Consider the following 12821-nt stretch of genomic DNA (forward strand, 5'->3'; position numbering starts at 1 on the left):
AACTTCCAGTACTCCTACTGACTACTCTACTGACTTAACTAGCACAAGACACAGAAGCATAAGGACAAAAACCACCTTACAATATAGCCATGTCTTGCACTTCACAGCTCTCAAAGCATGTGCGTTTGAAGAAGAAAAAAAGAACTGAAAAGTATAAAACCATAAGCTATTCTGTGGAAAATTATTTCAATCATCAGGCATGTGAAAGATAAGTCAAAGATTCAGTTCTCATCAATGCTTAGTCAAAACGGAAATTTTCTTCTCTCAAGAATATACTCCAGGGTCTTCCCTGATGGCTCAGTGGTTAAGAAGCCACCTACCAATGCAGTGGACACGGGTTCGAGTCCTGGTCCGGGAAGATCCCACATGCCGCGGAGCAACTAAGCCCGTGCGCCACAACTACGGAGCCTGTGTTCTAGAGCCCGTGAGCCACACCTACTGAGCCTGCAAGCCACAACTACTGAAGCCTGCGTGCCTAGACCCCGTGCTCTGCAACAAGAGAAGCCACCGCAATGAGAAGCCTGCGCACCACAACAAAGAGTAGCCCCCACTTGCTGCAACTAGAGAAAGCCTGTGCACAGCAACAAAGACCCAACACAGCAAAGAAGAAAGAAAGAAAAGAAAGAAAGAAAGAAAGAAAGAAAGAAAGAAAGAAAGAAAGAAAGAAAGAAAGAAAGAAAGAAAATATTCCATCAATAATGTGTGTAATGGAATGGTGTGAATGAGTATTTTATCAGAATTCCTGTTATGCACAAACCTATAGCAGTACTGAAATCAGTAATGCATTTATAATAGTAAATATTTATGAGGAAGTAATCTATAGAGGTTTTCTTAAAGTTAACAATGAAAATTAATGTGACATTATCAATAATAAATTGTGAAGCTGAAATAAACTTTTCTAAACTATTAATAACTAAAAGCAAATTCTAATCAACCATGTTAAAAGAAATCTATGTCTATAAACTACAAAGTTTATTTCTTAAAATTTTATTTCTAAAATAGATAAACTGTCATATGAGGAGGCAGTTAAAGAATATATAGATAAAAGAGTGGGGGAAAAGTTTTATAGAGACACACCTGGCAGTAGTTAATTTTTAAATGTCATTTTTCTAGATTTTGTGACACCTATAGTATTGATATTTGAAAGCATTTAAAAAATTGTAATTTGAAGATTTGCTACTTCCAGGTAGAATAAAATATTTTGAAGCAAAACAACATTTCCACTGAGAAAAACAAAAAAAAAGCCAAATAAAATAGCCAGCATTCAATCAAAAAGTTCTAGACATACCAAGAGATAGAATCATATGACTAAAATTCTAAGAAAAGAACAGATAATACAAAAATATTTATATAAGATATTGTGTATCTTTATCAGGAAAAGTCTTTATCAATAAAATACTTTAAAATCATCAGAATATTATATTTTATTTATTTGTATATTTTATTTATATATAGATATTTATATATTTATATAAAGAACTTAAAGATAAAGCCCTAGTTAAGGCAGTGACAATAGCAGTAGCAGTGGGAGTGAAAAGAAATGGTTATATTCAAGCATATTTTGTCAGTAAAAGTCCAAGATCAGATGTCTGACTGCATACATGGGATGGATAGACGGAGTGGGAAAAATCAAAGTTAACTATAGAGGTTCTAGTGAAGATGGGGTTGCCATCACCCAACCCAAGGGGTTGCGATCATCCCCAAGGTCTAGGAGGCTCAAAGGGAAGGTTATGGTCAGCAGAAAAGTTAATTGGTGGGAAAATAAAACTCCCAGTCTCTCCATCTCCTTATACCAGTTTTTTTTTAACATCTTTATTGGAGTAGAATTGCTTTACAATGGTGTGTTTCTGCTTTATAACAAAGTAAATCAGTTATACATATACATATGTCCCCATATCTCTCCCCTCTTGCATCTCCCTCCCTCCCACCCTCCCTATCCCACCCCTCTAGGTGGTCACAAAGCACCAAGCTGATCTCCCTGTGCTATGCGGCTGCTTCCCTCTAGCTATCTATTCCTTATACCAGTTTTGTTTTTCTGCTCATATACGTAGCAGCATTTCATTCAAGGGGAAAGTCATTGATCTGACTGGTCCAATTAAACAACATAGTTCAAGGCACATTTACAGTGGTTACTTCCTCCACAATTTAGAAAGTCACGTTCACAATTTCCCTCTTCCTACACCGTGGAACACATTGGTCATTCCTCCAAAGTTTCCACTCCATAGAGTGGACTAGAGAGGACGTTAGCTCAGAACTGAGAGCTTGGCATGAGATGGTGTCAGCCCCACGCAGAGCTCTGGCATAAGTTATAACCCAACCCAGCTCTACAGAGAGCTCTGCATGGAATCTTGGGAGTAAACTCAGCCATAATAATGTGATTCTGTTTTTCATTTGGTTTTCTTCCTTGCTTAACTTTCCTTGGCCACTCTGACAAACAAACTTTCAGGCATTCCTGGGCCACTCACTAACTTTATTCCATTTAATGTCATTCAGATTCCCAAGAAAATTAGTAACAATAAGGAGGGAAATTTGGAACATGGTGAGTTTTAGATGCCTGAAATATATAGGTAATTGAATCCAGTTAAGTAGCAAATTATCTGGATCTCAAATATGCCAGTAGAATAGCAGACTAAGCTCAATTTAATGTACTCTTACTGGAGACACATGTAAATTCTGGGTCAATTTTGAAAAAATTAAAAGCACATAGCTGAGATTAAAATAAAGAAAGGAACACTGCATGTTTCAGAAAGTAACAGAGAAATTAAATCCAGAGAAATAAGAGCAGACTGATGTCTATGGGTTCTGTTCCTTAGTATAGGCCTTATGTAAATAGGGGCTGGAGCTAGAAATCTAACATTACCTTGAGGCCAGGAATTTAGACTCAGGATGGAACAATATTGAGAAGTTAGTACAGATATCCTACAGAAATTTCTTGAGGAACTTCTTAGTCCATTAAGAGGGCCAAGGGAGGTGGTGAGGAAGATTGGTATCTCTTGAAAACCTTCAGGTACAGAAAACATCAACACCTCTGAAAAGTAGGCCTGTCCTTCCCAGAGTTGTGATGGCCAGGTTGTCACTAACCTGTAAGGCCCTGTATGAATCAGAAACTGCAAGGAGAATAATTCAAAGAAAAACAGATGCAGGATGGGTGTGGCAATAAATCCTAGGACCCTACCAAAAACAAAATTAAAACCACTCTAAAGGGAAATTTTAACAAACCACAGCAGATAGTATCCTAACCAGAATAGAATAATAATTCTGAGGAAGTTACTTTAGTTATTTAAGTAATATTCAATGCATTTCCATGGCTAGGCCCTTTTGAAGAATTCTAAAACATATACAAACAATTCATTTACATCTTATATCCCACCATCCAGAGCAAAATTCACTTAAGAACTGTACTGGTGGAAATTGGGCAGCACTATGGAGACAATAAAAAGGTGTTTATCATCAAAAAACGTGAAGGTAAGAAAGATAATGTCTAATTTTTAATTATCCTGTGGTTTATTGAAATCTTTTGGAAACCCAAAATAGAGAAAACCTAGGAGGAAATGAAGATTTAAATAGTTAGAGATTTATCAACTCATCTACAAAAGCTTTATTAATCTCTTCTTTTAATAACATTCCTGAGAGGTATAAATGTGTCCAGTGATAGGGTTGTATAAGCCTGAGAGAATTTCAATTGTTTACTATTCTAGGTCAGCTATTAAGACCTTTCAGGAGCATCTTTATTTTCATGGCATCATCCAACAAAAAGCAGAATATTTTACAGGAAGTCCTGGTCCACTTTTTGGCTTGCTTTTGTGTTTATGTTTTTGTTTTTTTCACATTGGGCGGTACATTAGGCTACCTATTGCATACTCCCTCATTCATGCATGCATTTATTCAAACAATATTTACTGAGTTGAGACATTTAATTAACACTCAATAAATGATGTTTAGATGAATGAATGCGCTTTTTATCAAAGTAAGTGTAAGTACTGAGAAAAATTACAGAATGTATGATCCCGGCCCCGCAAAAGCTTATAACTGTGTTGAGGATATAACATACGTTGTTGAAATAACTAATATATCATATTGGCCAGTTTCTAAGTTCAAAAATGAGTTTTTATAAATAATCAGAGCCTAAGGAAGACAAAGAAGGGACAGTTCATTATGGGTTGAATCTATCAATAAATGTACATTTCAGATGAGATTTGAGATTGACCTTAAAGAAAGAAGAGGACTTAGATATATGAACAGAGAACAAAAAAGGCATGGTGATAGCATGTGCATAGATAGTGTGGCCAATATTTATGTTCTTCATTAAGTATAGTCAGAGATAACCCAAATGTAACTGTTCCCATGGGTCCATTCTCAGTATCCAAACAAAACGGCAAATCCTATCTTAGTAAAAATAATGAAAAACAGTCTTTAACAAAGAGATTGTGAAGGAAAGGGGGAGAGAAAGGCTTGCATCCCACACCACACAACAAAACTTATTTAATTATTTATTTAATTTTCTCCCTCTGAAAATTTCCTCTCCCTCTCTCTGTACGTCTCTCTTCTCCCACATCTGGCCACACTCTACCAGCCATCTTTCCAGATCTTTCCAGAACTCTCCATCCTAGTTTTATTATACCACAATTTAAACATCTCACAGGTCTCCAGGATGCATCCCATCACTTATTCCACAAAGACAAACAAAGGACACTTCTCAGGATCACGTTTCTTTGAAGGAAGAGGTCATGAGGCGTGATTATAAATAATATAAGGTGGAGAACAGTGACTTAAAATACCATTTTTCCTCTTAGAATGTGAAGACAGGGAACTTTGGAAAACTAGAAAATCTAGAAAGGATTCATTGATAATTATTTATTTTCAATGAATAAAATAAAATGTAATAATATGGCTAAACTCTGACAGATTAACTTTTTCAAAAGTTGATTTCACACACCTTCACTACTGGGATGTTTGATAAACACAACCTTCCTTCTTTACTTTCTTCTTTCTTTGCAGATATACTGGCACCAAACTTTCAAATAATAAGAACCTTCCCATAAGTCCCTTGCCAGGCAAGATTAAGGTATAACAATCCAAACAAATTTTTGAAGAAGATAACTGGCTGAAAGCACAGGAAAAGAGCTGGGTTTCTCTTATTCAACAGTCACATAATGAGTAATGTGGGAATTGGTTTAAAATGTCTCTCTCCATGAGGGGCTAAGGTTAAGATTAGAACTTCTGAGGCCAGAAGAGCAAAATAACTACAACAATCCACATATTTTCAAGAGCCGCCCTTTGGATGTGAGGGATTAATTTTTCCCACTATTTTTTCAGCAACACAACTGGTGTCTTTATTAAATGACATAAGAGAATACAGTGTGGCCAAGAAGGCTTAGATTTCCTTAGCCCCAAGTCAGATATTCTCAAGTGACTGTCCACTCAAATTAAAAAGAGAGATTTACAAGAGGAAACTGGATACAATTGAGTGTACTTTTATTTCAACCCTTTACCTGAATTTTTTGTTTTGTTTTCAATTCTCCACTGAAGTGCCTACATTAATATATTTTTAAGAACATTTCCTTAAGTTGAAGTATTCATTCAGTATATTCATTTACTATAATTTAGAAAAGCCAAATGACTTAGGCAAATTCATTTCTACGTTGCCACAGCAGTGTATTGTGAACTAAATGACACCTGGCAGTTCTTTACTCAGATACTAACTCAATTAGAAGGCAGAACAAGGATACTTACCCATTCAGGGAAGGAAAGGTCACTTAGCCTCTGTAGCTGTCTTAGGTCTCTTATCATCACAGTAATAAACTGAAGACTAAAAACTGTATGATCATCTCAATAGATGCAGAAAAAGCTTTTGAAAAAAAATTCAATATCCATTCATGGTAAAAACTCTCCAGAAAGTGGGCACAGAGGGAACATACCTCAACATAATAAAGGCCATATATGACAAGCCCATAGCTAACATACTCAATGGTGAAAAGCTGAAAGCATTTCCCCTAAGATCAGGAACAAGACAAGGATGCCCACTCTCACCACTTTTATTCAACGTAGTTTTGGAAGTCCTAGCCACAGCAATCAGACAAGAAAAAGCAAATAAATAAAAGGACTCCAAAATGGAAAGGAAAAAGTAAAACTCTCACTGTTTGCAGATGTCATGATACATAGAAAATCTGAAAGACACCAACAAAAAACTATTAGAGCTCAAAAATGAACTTGGTAAATTTGCAGGATACAAAATTTATATATAGAAATCTATTGTATTTCTATACACTAACAGTTAACTACCAGAAAGAGAAATTAAGGAAACAATCCCATTTAAAATCGCATAAAAAAGAATAAAATACCTAAGAATAAACCTGCCTAAGGAGGTAAAAGACCTGTACCCAGGAAACTATACGACACTGATAAAAGAAATTAAAGATGACACAAACAGCTGGAAAGGTATACCATGGTCACGGATTGGAAGAATTAATATTGTTAAAATGACCATCATACCCAAGGAAATCTACGGATTCAATGAAGTCTATACCAACATATCAAGGGCATTTTCCACAGACCTAGAACAAATAATTTTAAAGTTTGTATGGAAACACAAAAGATCCTGAATAGCTAAAACAATCTTGAGAAAGAAGAACACAACTGGAGGAATCATGCTCCCTGGCTTCAGACTGTGCTACAAAACTACAGTAATCAAAACAGTATGGTATTGGCACAAAAACATCAATCACTGGAACAGAATAGAGAGCCCAGAAAGAAACCTATGCACTTATGGTCAATGAATCTATGACAAAGGAGGCAAGAATATGCAATGGAGAAAAGTCTGGGCTTCCTTAGGGATGGTTTCATCAATTAATTTGTTTTCTTAAATGGCCCATACTTTTTCATGTCTTTGTATACCTTGTGATATTTTTGGTTGAAAATTTGGCTTTCAAATATTATAATGTGGTGTCTATGGAAATCAAATTCTCCCACTTTCCCAGGGTTTTCTGGGCTTTTGATTGTTGAAGGCTGTAGTAGTCTGTTTGTTTAGGGACCTTTCCAAACTATTTTTGCAATGACTGTATTCCTTATCGTATGTAGGCACTGAAGTCTCTGTTCCTTTAGTTCATGTTTAGCTAATGTTTTGACAGAGATTTCCTTGAATTCCTGCACCTAAAACAAACAAAAACAAATATACACAAGCACATCCACATGCACACTCAAAACCACACACCTCTCCCCAGTGTGCAGATTGCTGGATCACTCCTTCAAGATTTAGCTGACCTGAATTGAGTTCAGGGCTCAGCCCATGGTAAAAACTTAGAGACTCCTCTGGTGTTTTCAGAACATGCATCTTATCTTGAGTATGCATGTGGCCTTCTTAATTTCTCTGGACACGTGTACTTTTTGAATGTTCTTATTTCCCAAAGAATCTCCCCCAACTTTTGCTCCTGCATCTTATGTGGTCTATTGTATTTCAATGCACAGTCTTCTGCCCCAGCCATCTGTGCTTTGTTAGTTCACCTTGCACTTTTTTTGAGCAATGACCGCTGCTTTTCCAGACTGTGTTCCAAGTTAGCTAAGACAGAGATAAGCACCTTGTGTCAGTCCTTCAGGTAGCTCCCAGACAGGTTAGAACAGATACACATAATAATCTGAGTGTACAGTCTCTTCTGCTCCCTCCTGAAGCAGGATTGAGGGTCCCATACTAGGAATGGTCTGCTGCTACTTTAAGACTATCACTGCATTAAGACTCCACCACTTTAAGACCATCACTACACTAACAGTGGATGGGGCAAGGGCAAGTAAAAATGCCACAGAGCTTTCCTGCCATTTTCAAATTGCCTCTTCCCTGGTTCAGTATGTGTTTGGTTGCTGTAAATCTTTGGCTGATTTCAGGACTAAGAGAAACTCAAATAACCCCACAACAAGAAACAGTATAATCAAACTCTCAGAAGCCAAAAGACAGAGAAAGAATCTTTTCTCCCAAAGGAGAAAGAAAAAAGAAATTTGTTACAAAGTAGGGATCCTCAAAAAGATTAATAGCTAATTTCCTATCTGAAACCACGGAAGCAAGAGGCCAGACATATTTAAAGTGCTGAAAGAAAAAACTGTCCACCAAGAATTCTATATTTGGCCAAACTGGTTTCAAAACTTAGGGAGAAATTAATACATTCCCAGATGAACAAAGGCTGAGGGCGTTTGTTTTACAACTTCCTACCACTGCCCTATGAGAAATGCTAAACTGAACCTTCAGGTTGAAATGAAAGGACACTAGACAGCAACTCGAAGCTGTATAAAGAAATAGAAATCTCCAGTAAAGATAAATACATGGGCAAATACTAAAGCCAGTATTGTGTTATTGGCTTGTAACTCTACTTTTTATTTCTTACATGATTGAAAAAACAAATGCATAAAATAATCATAAATCCATGTTATTGGGCTCACAAAGTATAAAGGTGTAATTTGTGACAACAATAATGTAAAGAGGAGGAATGGAACTGTAGAGGAACAGAGTTTCTGTGTGCTACTAAAGTTGGTTTCAATTCAAATTATATTGTTTTAACTTTAGAATGGTAAATGTAATCTTCTTGATAACCACAAAGAAAATATCAATAGACTATAAGCAAAAAGAAATGAAAAGGGAATCAAGAGTTCACTACAAGAAAATCGGCTAAGCACAGAAGAAGTCAGTAATGCAGTAAATGAGGGGCAAGAAATGCATAAGACATACAGAAAACAAGCAGGAAACAGACAGAATTAAGTTCTTCCTCATCAGTAATTTTTGAAAAAGTAAGTGGATTAAGCTCTCCAATAAAAAGATAAACATTGGCAGAATGGAGTTTAAAAAGAACCATAATCCAAGTATATGCTGTCCGCAAAAAACTCACTTGATTTCAAAAGACACAAGTTGGTTGAAAGTTAAAGCATAGAATAAAATATCCCATGCAAATAGTTAAAAAAAAAAAAAGAAAGAAAGAGAGAGAGAAAAAGAAAGGAAGGAAGGAAGGAAGGAAGGAAGGAAGGAAGGAAGGAAGGAAGGAAGGAAGGAAGATAGATCTGGGATGGCTACTTTAATATCACACAAAATAAACTTTAAATCAAAAACTATCACAAGAGGAAAAGAAGGCCACTATATGTTGATAACAAGTTCAATCTATCAAGAAGATATAACAACTATAAACATATATGTACCAAACAACCCTGAAATATGTGAAGCAAACATGACAGAATTGAAGGAAGAAATAGATAGTTCTAAAATAACAGTTGGAGATCAATACCTTGCTTTCAATAATGGATAACACATCTAGACAGAAGATCAGTAGAGAGGTAGGGGGACTGAATAACACATTTAACCAACTAAACCTAACAGCCATATATAGATCACTCCACTCAACAACAGCAGAATACACATTTTTCTCAAGTACACATGGAACATTCTCCAGGGAAGACCATAAGTTAGGCCACGATACAAGTACCAATACATTTTTAAGAAATTGAAATCATACAAAGTATCTTCTTTAGCCACAGTGAAATGAAGGTAGAAATCAGTAACAGAACCATTGGTAGCCATTTCCCATCATGCCTGCCACACATGATATAAAGCAAAGAAGGGAAAAACATATTTTACCATTTAGAAAAGTGGGAAAGAGGACATACCACTAACACAGAGTATGTGCTGTTTCCCGTTGTCAGGGATAGAAATAAATTAGCATCATTTATTCATTAGTGCATTAATTTCTTGGTCAATCATTGGGCAGCCAGTGTTTCTGCCTGATGGGAAGATTTCCTATACTCATGTTGAGTGGAGCCAACCTTGAAAGGGACATTTAAAAGGATTATACTGTGATGGGTTTCGCAGTATCCTTCCTCCTATGCCAGTATTTAGGCTGGGGTATTTCCATGGAGTGTGTACAATCATAGGCCCCAGGTCACCAGAATTTAGTTTGATTCCTTTTGTTAATACATTCCCTCAGTACTTTGTCTTTTGTATCCTTTTGCATTTACTTCATTCTTTATTATCACTGCAAAACAACTTTGTTTCCTGTTCAGTTGCCAAAAAGTGGATATCAATATCTCCTGAGTTTTACACCTCACAGATTAGTTTTACATATCAGGGACAGAGACAGCAACTATTTCCAATGACTTTGAGACATACTTTGAACATGTGATTAACATGTGGAGTGTTGAAATGTGTGTCGAGCTCATTATACTTGCTCTAAAGATTTAAAAATCTTTATCTTTGAATAGTTTTCCTGCGCTGTCCCTTTGTGTCAGACTGTTAATGTGCAGTCTGGCACCTTCAAATAATGTGGCTTTGTAACCAATTATTTACATGTTGTTTTATCCACAGAGAATCTTTTTTTTAAAATAAATTTATTTATTATTTATTTTTGGCTGTGTTGGGTCTTTGTTGCTGCACATGGGCTTTCTCTAGTTGGGGCGAGCAGGGGCTACTCTTCGTTGTGGTGTGCGGGCTCCTCATTGCTGTGGCTTCTCTTGTTGTGGAGCATGGGCTCTAGGCGCTGGGGCTTCAGTAGTTGTGACACGTGGGCTTCAGTAGTTGTGGCTCATGGGCCCTAGAGCACAGACTCAGTAGTTGTGGCACACGGGCTTAGTTGCTCCGTGGCATGTGGGATCTTCCCGGACCAGGGCTCAAATCCACGTCCCCTGCACTGACAGGTGGATTCCCAACCACTGTGCCACCAGGGAACTCCCCACACAGAGAATCTTAAGGTCAAAACATATAACTCGATTAATTACACTTCCTCCTGTTCACATTTCCCTCATCTTTTCTTCATCTTCTGTCTATGTTTCCTTGGCCCTGTTTATATTAAGTGCTTCTGCCATTATATTTGATTGTCTGTATTCCAGTGAGTTACCACACTGCTTTATGAGACACGGTAGGATATAAATGCATCTAAGTAATATATGTGTGTGTGTGTGTGTGTGTGTGTGTGTGTGTGTGTGTGTGTGTGTGTGTAGTTTGCTTGACTGCAGTGTTTTTTGTTTTCTGTACTGAATTCATTAGCATGGGTTGGTATAAAATTTAGCATAGGTCGATATGTAATTTGTAAACTAATAAAGTCTTAAAAGTGAGGAATTAAGTCTTTTAAATTTAATTATTTATTGCAAAGAGCAGAATAGCATACATAAACAGGTGCCTAATGAAAACTTGTATTCTAATTTAGAACTCTCACGAACACCTTTTTTTTGGTTCTTCTAATGGTATGATAGTAGGCCATTTGATTATTTTTATTTTTATGGCTTTAACTGTAGAACAATGAAATATTCGTAAATTTTAAAAAGTATTTTTCTTTATTCGATGTGGGTGGGATACTGGAGAAATGAAAGGTCAAACACCTATTGAGGAATCCATACTTGTCTATATATTGTGTACTTTTATTTCAATAACTGATTTAAAATTCCTAAAAGGATGCTATAATAAGTTATTATGCCATTTTACAGACTGAATTAAGTGAATTTTAGGGAGGTATGAAACTTGCCTAAGGCTATCGAGCTGCCAAGTGGTAGAAGTGAGAATTAAATCCAGGTATACCTATCGCCAAAGTTTCTGCTCATTTCTTTACATCATCCACTTTTAATAGCCAATGCTTTCCTGCTTACAAATATGACTGAGGTTTCCAGACAGTCAACATTGCTTTTTAATCAGATAGAAAAATTACTGTTGATTCTCTAAAGACATATTCCTTTTCCATTAAGTGACTTTAGTTGTCCAAATAATACTTCCAGACAGTAGTAATCATACAGTTGGAGACTAAGAACAGAACCCAGGGATGTGTCTAGCAGTCAATAAAGACCAACTGGGCTCACTGATGATATTTACGGTCATTTCCTCTAGACTAACATAATCTTATTAATAAGAACCTAATAATTCACAGTACTGCCCTTGCCTGATTGTTTGTTCTTCTCCCTCTATCACTCTCTCTTTCCCCATATTATTATTTTTTTGGACAATTTTTGCTGAATTAAATTCAGGGATTAATATTCAGGAGTACTAGTCACAAAAGCAGAGAATCTTAGCTCACACCAAAGGAAGAAAATAGAGAAAAAGTATAAACTATATGAATACACACACATACACACATGTACCAACTATATGTTGCACTTCTCTAAAATCTATTCGGTATCTGCACATTTATTGTATATTAGCAGTAAGACTAGAAATGAGCGTAATGCTCTATTTACAAGATACAGAAAACAAACCCAAATATGGAAATTACTAGCAATGAGAATGGGGAAGAAAGACTACAACAGGAATCTAGATGATATTTTTGTTTCCTAGCTATGATGCCAAATATTGAACTTTCAACTTGAGACAAGGAGGTCATAAAAAGTTGTATTAGTTTCCTAGAGCTGCCATGACAAAGTACCAGATACTGAAGAGGTTAAACAACAGAAATTTACTCACTCACAGGTCTAGAGGCTAGAAATCTGAGATAAGGTGTCAACAGGATTGATTTCTTCCGAGGTATCTCTTCTTGGTTTGTAGAAGCCATGTTTTCCTTTTGTCTTCACATGATCTTCTCTCTGTGCATGTCTGTGTCCTAATATTTTCTTTTTATAAGGACGCCAGTCATATTGGATTAGAGTCCACTCATTTGACCTCATTTGACCTCAATTACCTATTTAAGGGCCTTATCTCCAAATACAGTCATATTACGAGATATTGGGGGTTAAGACTTCCACATATTAACTTGAGCAGGACACAATTCAGCTGATAATAGAAGATAAGAGTAATTTAAGTAAGTAACTACTGTTTACAGTGAGTTGCTTAAGGATATGAATTTACTCAAGAAAAACTAGAAGAAATTACATAACAC

This window comes from Tursiops truncatus, chromosome 18 (assembly GCF_011762595.2).
Source record: "Tursiops truncatus isolate mTurTru1 chromosome 18, mTurTru1.mat.Y, whole genome shotgun sequence".
Taxonomy (NCBI): Eukaryota; Metazoa; Chordata; class Mammalia; order Artiodactyla; family Delphinidae; genus Tursiops; species Tursiops truncatus.